This window comes from Canis aureus, chromosome 37 (assembly GCF_053574225.1).
Source record: "Canis aureus isolate CA01 chromosome 37, VMU_Caureus_v.1.0, whole genome shotgun sequence".
Classification (NCBI taxonomy): domain Eukaryota; kingdom Metazoa; phylum Chordata; class Mammalia; order Carnivora; family Canidae; genus Canis; species Canis aureus.
The window spans coordinates 19,693,869-19,708,009 of record NC_135647.1 but is presented as its reverse complement, the minus strand read 5'-3'; the positions used below and the strand labels follow the sequence as shown (position 1 = coordinate 19,708,009).

Genomic DNA, 14,141 nt, shown 5'->3' with positions numbered 1-14,141 from the left:
CAAAGTGTGTGTGCATGTGTGTGTGGGTGGGTGTGTGTAATCTCTTTAACTCTGCTTCCTCCATTAATTACAAGATTCTGCCAAGCCCGTGTCAACTCGTTCTGCCTCTAACATGACTCTGTTCTACCTCCACCCAATGCTTCTGTGACATGTGATATCTGCATCCTGTACACGGGATGGAGCGCTGCATGCACGCAGCCCAACAACCATCCCGCCCTCGCCCATTCTCCTGGCTCCTTCATCCCAGCTGCCTCCTATCACCTAAATCCCTGCACTGCGGTGGGGGGAGGCAGCTCTCCATGATGCAGACTTCTCCTCTCTCACCTCTTTCTTTGAACTCCTTGCTCTCCCTGGGAAATGCATCCCCCTCCTCTTGGCTTTTCTCACTCCCTAAAGTTCATTGGCTTAGGTGGCTGCGGTTTGCCTTCTTTAGAATCCCAGTGCTGCCTCTAGGCCCATAAGGGATCTTCTCCCCTGTTCCATCTGTGATAGTCTGCTAGGGCAGCAATAACAAAACACCACTGGCTTGGGGCCTTAATCAACAGACATTTATTTCTCACAGTTCTGGAGGCTGAAAGTTCAAGATTGAGGTGTCGGCAGGGCTGGTTTCTCCTGAGGCTTCTCTCCTTGCCTTGCAGATGCCTTCTTCTCACTGGGTCCTCACGTGGTCTTTCCCCTGTGTGTCTGTATGTCTATGTCCTAATCCTCTCTTCTTATAAGGACGCCAGTCTTGCTGGATTAGGACCCACTTCTATGACTTCATTTAACCTTAATTGACTCTTTAAAGACCCTATCTCCAGGCACCGGGGTGGCTCAGTCGGTGAAGCATCTGCCTTCACCTCACGTCATGATCCCAGGATCCTGGAATCGAGTCCCATGTCAGGCTCCCTGCTCAGTGGGGAGCCTGCTTCTCCCTCTCCTGCTCCCCCTGCTTCTGCTCTCTCTCTCTCAAATAAATAAATAAAAAATAAAGACCCTATCTCCAAATGCATTTTGAGGTGCTAAGGGGTTAGGATTTCAACAAAAAATATTTGAGGGGACACAATTCAGCCCATCACATCATCCATGGATATGACACTTATCAATGTGTCTGTACATCATACCCAGCATGGCCGTAGCCCAGACCTCAACCACTCACTCCCCACTCACAGCCTCCTCTCGGGCCATGTCTCTCTGGAGGCCGTCTTTGTTCTCTGGAGCCTCCAAATTCCCAGTCCTTATTCTCACCAGGATTTTCAATTACTCAATCCTCTCCACATTTGGCATCTCTCTAAGCCCTCTAGCTGCACCGCCTCCCTGTTCTCTCTGGAATCCACAGCCAGTCCTCCATGCTGCCCTCTTCCTATATCACTCAGGCCAGTACAGTAACCAGCCTGAAAGATGTTCCAGCCATTCTGTTGTTTATGGCCAGGATCCATGCTGAACCATTATGATTTGTCAGGGCCCATGCCAAGGTTTCCTTCTGCAAATGTGTATCATTCCCCTCTACCCACTACTTCCACCCCCAATTCTACCTCTTTCTTGGAGAACTTACCCCCATCTACTCAGAGGAAGCCCACCCTCTGCTCCCACCATCTGGCCACAGGCATTTGGACCAATCGGATACCTGCCTTAGGAGTTCCAAATAGAGTCACACCTGTTAGAGAGCCCTGGGTCCCTGTGCTGTAAGACAACGTTGAGCTGGAGCCCTCCTGGGCACCATGACAACCCAACTCCACATCAGACCCATGTGATGGGAGGGCGGAGAATGTGAGAAGCCGGAGACAATTCTCCAGTTGCCATGATGTCAGCCCCTACTTCCTTCAGTTGGGTTCCTGTACCATCAAACAAATCCCTCTGTACTCGAGCTGTGTAGGTTTTTGTTTCTTACCACCAAGCCATCCTGACTAAGACACCTTTCAACACAGCTGCCGGATTGTCCCCGCCGCCCACTTTTTCATTCTTTTCCTCCACCGGAATCTGTTTGCCCATTTGTTTCTGTTGCTACAATCACACCGCACATACAGAGCCTTATTTTTCACTTGAACAAATGCTGCCTGGCCTGGTCCCAAAGAGAACAAGCGGCAACCTCATGACTTAATCACACAACAGGTGAGCCGGTCCATGCCAGCATTTACACCAACTTGTCTCAGACCTGCTTGGGTTATTTGCCAGCTAGAGTTCCCTAACTACAGTCTGGACTGCTTCACTAATTTGCAGACGATCTGGAAATTCACAGCACCCGTGGTCCCCGTGGCAGCAGGGGAGGTGGTGGGGAGCACCCAGCTGCCAGGGCAGTCGTGTGCAGGAAGAGGGGCCGGGGTAAAATGTTTTCGAGTGAACATTCTTCATCTCAAATCACTTAGAACTTCAGTAGTGAGATTAATGGTTTCCATGGCAACTGATAAGCCCCAGAGCCTACAGAAGACTAGAGTTTTCTCAAAACTCCTCAGGACAAGTGGACCCTCTAAGACACTAAGATCTGCCACAGGCCAAATTTTTCCCTTCAGCTTTGGTCAAAAATAAACTTTCTCCTGCACATTTTGTGGCTTTTTGTAGAACATTCTCTCCTGAGAAAGATCCACTTCTTTCTCTTGGTGGCTTTCTGATTCTACACTATTCCTTTGTTCCTAAAGGTAAGAAGTTTCAACAGCTTTTCTAGAATTTTTCTGTTGAGTGTCGCAGTTTGGGAGCATGGAAGAAGACGGTTTCAACTGGTTTCATTTGTTTCTTCTCCCTCTCTCTCTCTCTCTCTCTGCCTTCCCTGTCCCTTCCCCTCCCCCAGCCCTCATCTACTTTCAGATAAAACATCAGATATCACACGGTTTGTGGACTTGAATGCATCCTTTTAGGAATACTTCCCCATGAAAGGGACACACTCTGGCAAGCATTCAGTTCTAACAAATGGCAGGTATTTTTCCCCTCTGGACGATAGGCACAGCCCTGAGAGCCACGGGTCATGGTACACGGTGACATCCACAGCATCTACTTCCCTGTGGCCCGTTCTCTGAGGGACCACTATTTGAAATAAAGACTGGAGGTCCACATGAGAAGGGCTAAATACACATCCTCTCTGTTTTCTTGTTTCATTTTGTTTCTCGGTTGATTCACAGAAATGGTGATGACTGTACGTACAGGAGAGCTGCCTTAGCACATGTGCTTGTTAGTGTAAGAAATAAGGCAATCATTCTGGGAACATGGTTTGTATTACGCCTATTGTGCTTGGCTCTCACATGATCATCACCAGGCACCGACATGATGCAAGGAGGAGAAGCTGGTGGGGGGCCAGCGTAGGGGGAGGGGGTCCACAGGCACACTTGGTTTGAGTGGCCCATTGCCCAGGCACTGGTAGCCATGAGCTGTGCAAGGGTTCCTTGTCCTGGTTTGTGGACATAGATTTTATTTTCAATCTTATATGCCATTTAGGCTTTCCTCTGTGATATTTAGGATTGTTTTTTGTCAGTTTTGATTACATAGTTAGAGTTTTAAGTTTTCAATAACAAAATAGAGCTTTGAAATACCTTTATTGTTGAAAATACAGCAAGAAAAATAATTTAGTGATGGTAAGACAGCTTCTAGGTTTTTTTTTTTAACCATCAAAACAGTTCTTTGTTAATTTAGTTTTTGATAACCTGAGGTTTCTTAGGAATGCAGTTATAGCCTTATTGCAAAATAGAGTGTACCGTGAAATCTCAGTTAACCAGATGCCATTTTCTGGTGAAGCAAGTGTTAGATGTACTATATGTACAGAGGACTGGGCTAGGGGTCAGGATACCTGACAATGAGGGCACCATTGCCGATGGAAATATTCCTTGCAGAGACTTTGTTCCTTTTGTTCTAATTCTGGGCACATCAAGTCCCCACCTGCCCTTCTCTTTAGCACACCAGGATCAGCCCACTGGGAGGAAGGGCCTTGGGCAAATGACTGTCCCTGATTTTCAAGCCATGTTCCTTCAGTGAGAAATAATTAATTTCATAGAGAGTTAGTCCAATCTATTGTCAACTAAAATCCCAATTTGAAAAATGGTAAAAAAAAAAAAAAAAAAAGTGTAAAAGGTACACCCCAGGATTGGATTTAGAGCAGGCTGGGTGACCAAAGAGAGAAAGTACAGGAGGCAGTGGCAATTATCCAGAGGTGAAGGTGGCTGGGACCAGCACACTGAAGAGAGTGGGAAGTACACAAATTAATTGGATTTTGATTAATTGGCTTACAGGTCACTGAGATTTTAATGACAGTTTTATTAAAAACTTTATTTGGCCTCAAGCTCACCTCTCATTCATGTGCGTAGACTAGATTCTATCCACTGTTATATTAGAAGGAGCGGCCAATCTACTGTATCAGTCAGGATAGGCAAGGTTATAAGCCTTACAGCCAACCCTATCACCTCTGTTGACTCAAGAGGAAGCTTATTACCCTCTCCCCCTACTGCCCAGCCCAGGTCAGCTCAGCACTAGTCACCCAAGTACCCAGCTGACCGAGGCTTCCCCCTTCAACACATGCGTCCAGGATCGCCACCCTGCTGGGAAGGAAACGTGGCAAATTTTATCACTTTTGCTCACACTTAATTGCCAAAGCAACACCTATTGTATCAATCAGTTTGGTCAGCATGAGTCAGTCCCCTAGGCAATATTTAACTGATATGATCCATTTTCAGAACCTGAGAATTTGAGGACTCCATTAAGGGAATGCCCCCAGTAAGTTTCTGCCTCTATAGACAGCATCAAGGTGTCACCTATATACATAGATGTGTGTGTGTGTGTGTGTGTGTGTGTGTGTGTACACATGTAGACATAGAAGATTCAGTTAAAATGTTTATGGAAAATAAATAAATAAAAAATAAAATAAAATAAAATGTTTATGGACTCTGGATGGACTCTATAAGAGAGTTCTCTGAGGCAGAGTAGCAAAAAGAAACCCAGGCTTTGGAATCAGATAGTCTTGGCTGTATCTAGCCCTATGACCCCCCCAAGAAAAGCCACTCAGCCTCTCAGCCCTAGCATCCTCATATGCAAAATGGATCCAATATCTACCATGTGGCTGTTACAAAACAAAGTACCTAGAAGCATAATGGGCAGTCAGCAAATGGTAGATGCTATTTAATTCATTTTGTTTGCCAAAAGAAAAAAAAAAAAAAAAAAGCTTTGTGATTATTTGCCCTGTCTTCTAAAACATGACCTGTGTAAACACGCCAACTAATCCAAAATTGCGATTAAATGGATGCTGATTGATAAATATTTCCTTTAAAATGTATGATGCTAGCCTCCAAGAATATCTTCTCTGATTTCCTTCTGCTGGGACAACTTGGCTCCTCTCTCCCAGAGTGATTCTATTGACATGTTGAGGAGAGCAGTTATCCTCTCATCAGCTAAGCTTTGGGATCATGAACAAATTTCAACTTCAGGAGCTATTTATACACTCCCCCTAAAGCATTTGACTTTGGAAACGGAATGTTGAGTCAGATCTTGAGATCAATCAGCAATGTGCCAATTTTCTACTCGAAATTGTCTAAGACATTAAAGGATTTTGCATCCTGTGTACTAGCAACTAATATTTTCATTCAATTTCAGTTAGTACTCTTTTAAGTGTTAGCATTCATTCTATCATGCAAGCTCACCCCCCTCCATCACCTCTGCAATTTGGTGAACAATGTGTTTCCATTGCTGATTCCAATTTCCATTCAGTCCACAGCTTTGTGGGTGGCCAGTGCATAAGCTTATTGTGTATGACTCTTCGCAGAACATCACTATAATGCACTCACAATATAGAGTCCTGTTTCTCACAGCGGTACACAAGGAGTAGATCCAAATTTTAAAACTCCCTGCTCCAAGTCCCTTATACCGTTAGAGGTATTGGCTTCCGTTCCTGAAAATGCAAATATAAATCTAGAAAGAGCATCTATCTATCCCAGTCAAGATGCATGGGTATCAACCTGAGATCATGGCTAAGAGGCCAATACAATCCACCTGCTGGCTGTGGGCCATCCTGGATTTTCTCAGTGAGTGGTCCATGGCTGATTTTAGCCTCTGATCTTTTTGTTGACAGTCAGAGCAACTGTTAGTTGCATTTCTAATTTATGAGAGATATAATAGGAGACCTTTTTTTCTGTTCTTAAGTCGTGCATTTATGACTATGGTTATCTTCATTTCCATCCAAAACTTCTTATTACATTAAATAGGAAACGTAGCATAACAATTGAAACAAATCGAAAATGACTATGACCTTAACTTTTATGAGTTCAAATTTTATGTGAGCACATGGAAATATTTAGTGAGTGTATATTGGCAACATCCAAATTACACCTAATAAGATGGCCAAAGAGAGAAAGGTAATATAAGATGATTTATTTTTCCTGCCTAACGTGCCATTTTATTTCAACCCCTAGCTGTTCCCAATTGGCCGAATCAAGCCATTCTGTTCACCCTGAATTTTGTGTAATGGCTGCCAGTGTTGTCCATTGGTGATTAGTTGGTTTTCTTTGGCTGGTCAGAAATTGTAGCACGTGTAAATCAGGGCCCTATTCCCTTACCCTTCTTGTTGGTCTTCTGGGTGGAGCTAAGAAAGATCCCCAAGATAAAGAGCATTCGCACTCATTTAGCTGAGTAGCACCCTGTGTCCAGACACCAGATTAAATCTGTGGGCTTGTCCGAGATGGGAGAAATGCTCCTGGGTCAGCTGTTCCTTAAAGAATGAAAAAAATGCCTTAGGCTGACCTTGGTGTGGGGTGATCCCCTCTGGCAAGAACGAGGCTCACCATCCCTTCAAATACCCCTCAGCTTCTTTACCCCCAGGCTCTGTCCATGTAACAATGAGCTCATCATTGTTCTGTAAAACTAGATGTTGGAATCTCCATGCTGGCATATATGACTCCCACTAACTATCCCCCTACCACACCGACGTCATTTAATGAATAAAGGAAAATATTTCTGACACTTGTGGCACTCTGTAGGATCCTATCATGAAAATAGATCTGAGCCTAAACACTTCAAATATAAACCCGGATGAGCAATGCCCACCCTGCCCACCATGTACGAATGTTTTAAGGATCAAATCAGATGAGGCTGAGAGCAAACGTGAACAGCCCAGAGAAACTGTCAACCCTACCCAAATGGTAGCCAGTATTATTGAGGCTGGAAACATGCAGTATGCTTCAGAGGACTTTTCAAGCCAATTTATCACAAACATAGAAAAGACCTACTTGGGGACTGTGATCATTTGGGGAAGAGGCAAAGTAACAGAATTACAGCATGTGAAGGCCTCAAGATCCTTTCCTTTGGGATCTGCCTATCCAAGAGCCAGAAAATTCTGCCTTTGAAAGCGTACAGTGCCAAGTATAACTGAGGACCCGGCCACCTCCTCTCTCTCTGCCCACAGCCCTCTATCCTCTCCTCTCCCAACAACACAGAGAAACCGTCCAGACCACAGACCATCCCAGTTCTCTGCTTTCCCCTCCTCTCTGCTTTGTAAGAGACCTGACTAGTGAATCTGGGTCTCCTCACACAGACATGTGACAGGTGGTCAACAAGTGAGGGGGACAGCCGGCACGAGGGAAAAATGGAGCAAAGAAAGCTCCCCTAAAATCACTAAAGGAGAATTGGAGGAGATTTTCCATATCCCCTTCCATCCACAGACCCTCAAAGACCCTGCTGTGATGTTCCTGTTCTTAGGGGCAGTGTGGGTTCTTTGTGAACTTTGTGAACCAACGAAGCATGCATGTCTGATAGGTGGGCAGGTACAGGGCGCATATGGCATGGATGAGCTGCCCTCTCATCTGTCCTGTGTCTTAACCCCCAGCAACCCCTGAAGACTTTGAAGCCATTGTCTCCGGGCCATAGGGACAATGAGCACGTTTCAGGCCTCCTGCTCCTAAGCCAAGAAAGAAGAGGGCTTGATTCTAAGTCCTATCAGCATTCTCTCCTCCATTGTCTTTTGTTTTCTTCGGGCATAGAAGATAAGACTCAGGCCCATGTGTCCCACTGTAAAATGTAGGTGACTCACCATTAGCCAAGAACTGGTGTTAATTCCTAAATGCTGATCCTGGATGAAGTTATACACCCAAATTTCTGAAACATCAACCCTAAGAGGGAATGAAGCTTTACAGAAAGAACATGACACATAAAATGGGTCCCTGCCCAGAAGAGCTTACACACTAATACATATACGGGCAGAAGCAAAACATGTTTTTCCCATACGGCATGTTGTTGAGATCTTGCTCTTAATGGTATAAATCTTTGTAAATCCTCCAGATTGAAAGATGAATTGAGGGAAGCTGGTGTGTATAGCAGGAGGCATTTCAGGCTGCCTGTGGATAATGTGACAAGCCCAGAGACTCATGTTCAGAGTAACGGATGGAGGGTCCTGCCAGGAGGGGCAGGTGCTGCTGCTGGGAAGGATGTCCCCTTGGACTGTCCTCTCTGAGAGCCACTAAGCCTAAGCAGCCGCCTGGCCTGGCCCAGCCCACGGCCCACCTCCACATATCTTCCCTAAGAAGAACCTGCCAAATGTCAACCAGAGTTCTGGTGAGACCAGGCTTCAGTTACCATTGTGTTCCCAGCACCCAACACCAAACAGGCCACACACAGTCTGTGCTCAACAAATATTTGTTGCATGAAGCAATGATTAATGCACTTGCAGCAAACACCCTTCCTCAGAGAACTTTCATGACAGGACCAACATGAGATGCATCCTTGGTCACTTTATAAACGAATGTCTTAATTATGGCACACTCATCATGCACCTTCACTGAGCTATAGTTGCTCGAGCTGGAAAGACTCTTAGATATTGGCTAATCTGACCATTTCCTCTTCCACAGAAATCAGATGGATTCCACCAAGCAGGGAAAGTCCTCATTACTTACCAAAAGAGGACCTTAGTAACCTGAAGGCAAATGATGTCCATGAGCTAGCATAAAGGACCACAGAAAATCCAGCTAGATCTGCTGATGGTCTTTGGTAAGAGGTTTTTTTCCCAAGTCTTCAGGTTGTAAGTCCCTGTCTTATCGTAAATTCTACACGGTTAGAGAGTATATTCATAGGTGAGAAAGAGATCAGCTTGGAATTTTTGTTTTGTTTTAGGTTATAAAGATTTACCTAGCATCAAGCAATTCTTTTTTTTTTTTACTCTTTTTTTTAAAGATTTATTTATTTTAGATAGAGAGCATGAGTGGGAAGAGGGGCAAAGGGAGAGGGAGACAGAGAGGAGCTGACTCCTCACTGAGCGTGAAGCTGTACTGAGGCTCAATCTCACTACCCTGAGATCATGACCTGAGCCAAAATCAAGAGTAGGTCACTTAACGGACTAAGCCATTCAGGCACCCCTAAATTTCTTTTAAGCTTACTGTTTATGAATAGCTGTTAAGTGTAGGTGCTCTGATAGGTACTTCAGAGGGATCCAAAGGTGAATTCAATATCCTGGCCCCTCGAGGCTCTTGATTTCATGAGAGGCCAGACAAGTGATCCTGACACATCCTGACACAGGGTAGACCAGGGCACCCACTATGACTGAGGAACAAGGTTCAGAGAGCAAAGTAGAGGGTTGTGGGCGCAACAGGTAGAGGGGGAAGGCATGACCAGGTTTGAAGGGTGGATGGCATGTGAAGGAATCCGCATTAGCTAACGCAAGGGATGGAGGGGAGTATTTTTTATTTTGCACCAACTGTGTTGGGCACTTTACAAGTATAAGCGTTTACTACTCACAGCAAGCCAGGGAATTAGGTGCTTCCATTTTCTCTTCCTTGGGGAGACGAATAATGTGCCAAGTGAGGGTCAAGATTATATAACAATATGGGGCAAAGCCAGGATTTAAACCCCTGAGTGGCTGCCTCCAATGTCAGTGCTTTTTCTACCTCAGGAGGCTGTCTCCCAGGGAGGAGGGAGAGGGCCAGGCATACTCCAGGGACATTAGCTCAGTGCAGCTGGGTCCTGGGGACACGGGGAGGTACCCCACTTGGGAGGATGAAGGAAATGCTAGGGACAGGAGGGAGGCAAGGCACAGGACAAAAGCCGGGCTTTGTGACTCCTTGTCCCTTAAAGCAAAAGAAATCGGGGTGAGGACGCCTGGGTGGCTCAGTGATTAAGTCTCTACCTTCGACCCAGGTCGTGACCCTGAAGTCCCAGGTTCGAGCTCCAGGTCAGGCTCCCTGCAGGGAGCCTGCTTCTCCCTCTGCCTGCATCTCTGCCTCTGTGTGTGTGTGTGTGTGTGTGTGTCTCTTGTGAATAAATAAATAAAATTAAAAAAAAAAAAAGAAAGAAAGAAATCGGAGTGAGTCTCAGGACTCAGAGCCAAGGGGAAATGAGGGCTGAAGTGAGAAGAGGTGACAGTGGAGCAGGGGGGCAGAGAGAGAAGAGGGGACACAGTCAGGGGCACAGAGGGAGGGCCTAGCCTTGGAAAGCATCCCCCCACCCCCCACCCCCACCCCCCATGCCTGCCCAGAGCGGAAGGAGAGGGAAAGGCCGGGAAGGGGATCCCTGTACACAGGCCAAGGGAAGACAGGGTCCCCGAGCACAAGGCGGGTCTGGGGGGGGACAGAAGCAGGGAGCAGGGCGGCAGGGACTCGGAACAGCTGTCGCTGCCACGTGATAGGGAGCTAAAAACAGAGCGAAGGGAAGCTGGCCCGGGCAGGAGTCCGAGGGGGGGCTCGGTGGGGGGGTCGGCCTCTCCTGGGGCAGGCGGGAGTTCGGGACCCAGCGGGGGCATGCATGGAAGGGACCTGGGTGCCTCTGAGACGGGGGCCCAGGTGGCTCGCCAGGATGCGGGGAGGGAACAGGTGCCACCGGTGTATCCAGAACACCCCAGAGAGGCCCGGCCGCGGGGCCCGAGGGCAGGCCCGGAGCAGCCGGTGGGCATGAGCCCAAGAGGCACTGAAGGCCCTGGGAGGGGGGGGTGCAGAGGGTGCCCCAGAGGTGGGGCTGGCACGGTGCAGCCTCCTGCAGGGGGAGCAGGCTGGGGGAATCTGGGTGCCCATGGCAGGGTGCCCGAGGGATGCCTAGCACCGTCCACACGGCCGAGAAAGGTAGGGCAGGTCGAATGGGCCCCGGAGAGGCCGCGCCAAGCAGAGGGCGCACGGCAGGAAACCACACAGTACAAGGGGAGGCGAGGGGCAGTGAGGGGGTGCAGGGGGAAGGGGCAGCGGCCTGGGGTGCAGGAGGCCAGCCGCAGGGCTGAGCTTCAGATTGAGAACATGTCCACTTGCCTCCGTCTACCTGGTGTCCAGAGCTCAACCAGGAGAGCCTGGGGGCCCAGCAGCCCTAGACACCCCAGACCCGCACCCACTCACCCCCATGGCTGGCTTCTTCATCCACCCCTGCTCCAGGCCCGCCTGGACCAAGCTCCGCTGCCTGGCCCAGCTTCACCTCCTTGACTTGAGAACGGGTTTGACTCCCCCTGGCTTGACCTCAGGGCTCCCTTCAACACAGCTCTAGACTCGCAGAGGACACCCACACCACCCTGCCCGCCCCCGTCCACTGCAAGAGAACGTCCACTAATGGCTAACGTTTGGTAGCGCTCAGGACATGCCAGGTACGGGCTCGAGGAGGCCTTGCGGGTCCTTTCGTTCCATCGTGACTCCGTTTATGACATTTCCACCAAAAACTGTCCCACTGCTGCTTGAATACCCCTAGAGCCTGGAAACTCACTCCCCACGACACAATCCATCCTGCTGCTAAATGGCTCCGCTGGAAACTTCCCATTGCTGAATCCCTGTTCTTTCCTTCACAGTCATGCAAAACAAACCACATTCCTTTTCTGTCTGATAGGAATCTGAAGACACCCATCATATTCCAACAAAGCTGCCTCCTTTAAAGGAGAAATAGGTTCAATTCTCTATACCTCTTCTTAGGTTCCCGCACCATCCCGCCCGTGCCACTGGAGATATGCTCCCCAGCGTAATAAATGGCTAACACTTCTAAAATACTAACCCTGTGCCAGCCAGTGCCCAAGCCCTTGGTATGTGTTTTTTACCTTTTGGATTAGCTCGATGATTCCTCGCACCAACACTGTGTGCTCTTGTTGGCACCAGTATTATTCCCTCTGTGCAGATGAGGAGACTGAGGCAGAAAGCGGCATATAACCTGCCCCAGGCTAATTCCAGGAGCAGCAGAGCCAACAGCTAATTCCAGGCCATTGGATGTGCTCATAACCCTCTGCCAGCAACTCTCAAATTTGGCAGCCACTGCAGTGACCTCGGGAAGTTCTAAAAACTCTTGAGCCTGGGATCCACCCCTGAAGATTCTGCTGTTATTGGGCTGCGCGTTATCTGGGCATCTGGACGTTGCAAACGTGTCCAGGTGATGCCAGCGGGGGGCCAGAATTGACAATCTCTGCTCTAAGACTGTGGCACCCGAGGGCGGTTTGGCCACTGCAGGGTGGACTCGTATTATAGGGAAATGATGGAAATTTCCAAGTTCCCGTCATGAAGGATAACACAGGGACGAGCCCAGACGTGGGTGACGAGAGCCAGCCTTGCAGGAAGGCTAAGTAAACAGTCATTCAGCTGGTGTGAGTTTGGAGGCACTGGGAGCCCCCCCCCCCAAAAAAAAAGAAAGGAAAAAAAAAGACAAGCATAAGAAGACACGAAAACCTCTCCTGATGGGGGACACTTGGCTTCGGGGGCTTCCTCTGGGAAGGACATGGACCCGTCATGAAGCCCACCTTGGGCACAAAGTGACTGCTCCCTCCACAGTTGCCAAAAGCACAACCTCCTGACCTTCCTTCAAGAGCTGGAGGCCAGAGAGAGGCTGGTGGTCCTTCCTGCCCCCCACTCTCCCGTACTGATTTCATGAATTTGCTCCAGAAAGCACTGGCTAAGGAAAAGCCTGACCGTGGTCTCTGGTCCCCACCGACCAGGGACTCAGGGGACAGGGACACTCGGATCCGGCTTCCTCTGCACCGGGGCTCCCCTTCCCCACCACTCTTCTCCTTCCTGTCCCTCCCCTGGGACTCTTCCCTGACCCCAAACTCGGATCATTGCTTTTATAGCATGAAAGGGTTTCATTGGTTGAAGACTGGCCTCCAGATGTTCTCTGGTCGTTGCTGGAAACTTCCATGGCTTTCCGTTCCTTGGCCTTGCTCTTGGCGGTGTGGGCCACTGCGTTGAGGGCACAGGATGGGGGACTGAACCCTGAGCCACGTGCAGGGGAGCGGCTGCCTTTCCCTCCCTCCTGCTTCCCCCACTCCTAACCGGAGCCAGCTCTGCAAACCCCAGACAGCCATGGCAACCTGAGTCTGAATAAAAGAGAAACTACCCTCACCCTCAAGCCCTATTAATATTTAATGCAAACATCTGAATGCAAATTGACTTCACTTTTGTTTTATTCCTTTTCCTCCGCATCCCTCCCTAAGGTAGGTGGGGTGGGCCAGGTGCATCCCTCTGCTGGAAGCGTGCAGGCAGGACTGAATACGGGTGGAGCAGATTCTCCTGCTCCAGATTCCATATTTTTAGAATATTTCCACATGAGAATGCATCTCAGGGACACTGACTCTCTGTGGAGGTCACAGTGACTTGTGGGAGTCTCAACCCCTGGTGAGGAATTATGCAAACAGGGATAGAATATTAGTAGCCTGGAAGCCCCTAGAAATAATCTGCCCCCAAAACCTGTAAATCCTCTTTTTCTACAGCTAAGAAACAGCAGATGGTTCAGCAGACAGCTTTGTTCCCAGCCCTCCACAGTCTATGAACCAGGTTATTTCCTGGTCTGGGTCGCAAGACTGTGGTTCACGGGGCTTAAAAGGGGGGTATTCAGTTTTTAAAGGAGCGCGAGAGAGGCAGATGTTGATATAGACATATTGAATTGCTTGGGTGGCAAAAGAATAAGTAGGTGCTTGAGGAATAAGAACACTGAACAGATGTGAAGTATTTATTAGTGAGTTACTTAAATTTCTTGGGCCTGGCTAGAGGCGATATTCTTGCAGAGACAACAAAGAAGTAGCTCCAGGCAAAGGCCTGTTGACTGATGGTGCTTACTTTTGGTGTTTCTCTGTGTGTGTGTGTGTGTGTGTGTGTATTTGTGCCTGCACAAACACACAGATTTAGGAGCTAAGTGTAGATCTTCTCACATGAGGGATGTGTGTTTGAAGAACCCGTGTATGTAGGGAACAGGGGCCAGAGACCAGATCCAATACCAGGGTTCTTCCTACATCCTCGCTGAACATCTAGGAGGACGAAGAT

The 14,141-nt window shown here is 48.3% G+C and overlaps 1 protein-coding gene across 7 annotated transcripts in view; it reads right to left on the bottom strand.

Annotated features, from left to right (window-relative positions):
* LOC144306403 (uncharacterized) overlaps positions 1–14,141 on the bottom strand; it is a 119,130-nt gene that overhangs the window by 73,959 nt on the left and 31,030 nt on the right. Inside the window, exon 1 of one of the 7 annotated variants that reach the window (XR_013373494.1) lies at positions 11,936–12,318. The exons of the other annotated variants lie outside the window; for them this stretch is intronic. The gene's annotated coding sequence lies outside the window, so the exon portion shown is untranslated. Of the gene's footprint in view, positions 1–11,935; positions 12,319–14,141 lie in introns of those variants that run through there. 7 annotated transcript variants of the gene reach the window in all.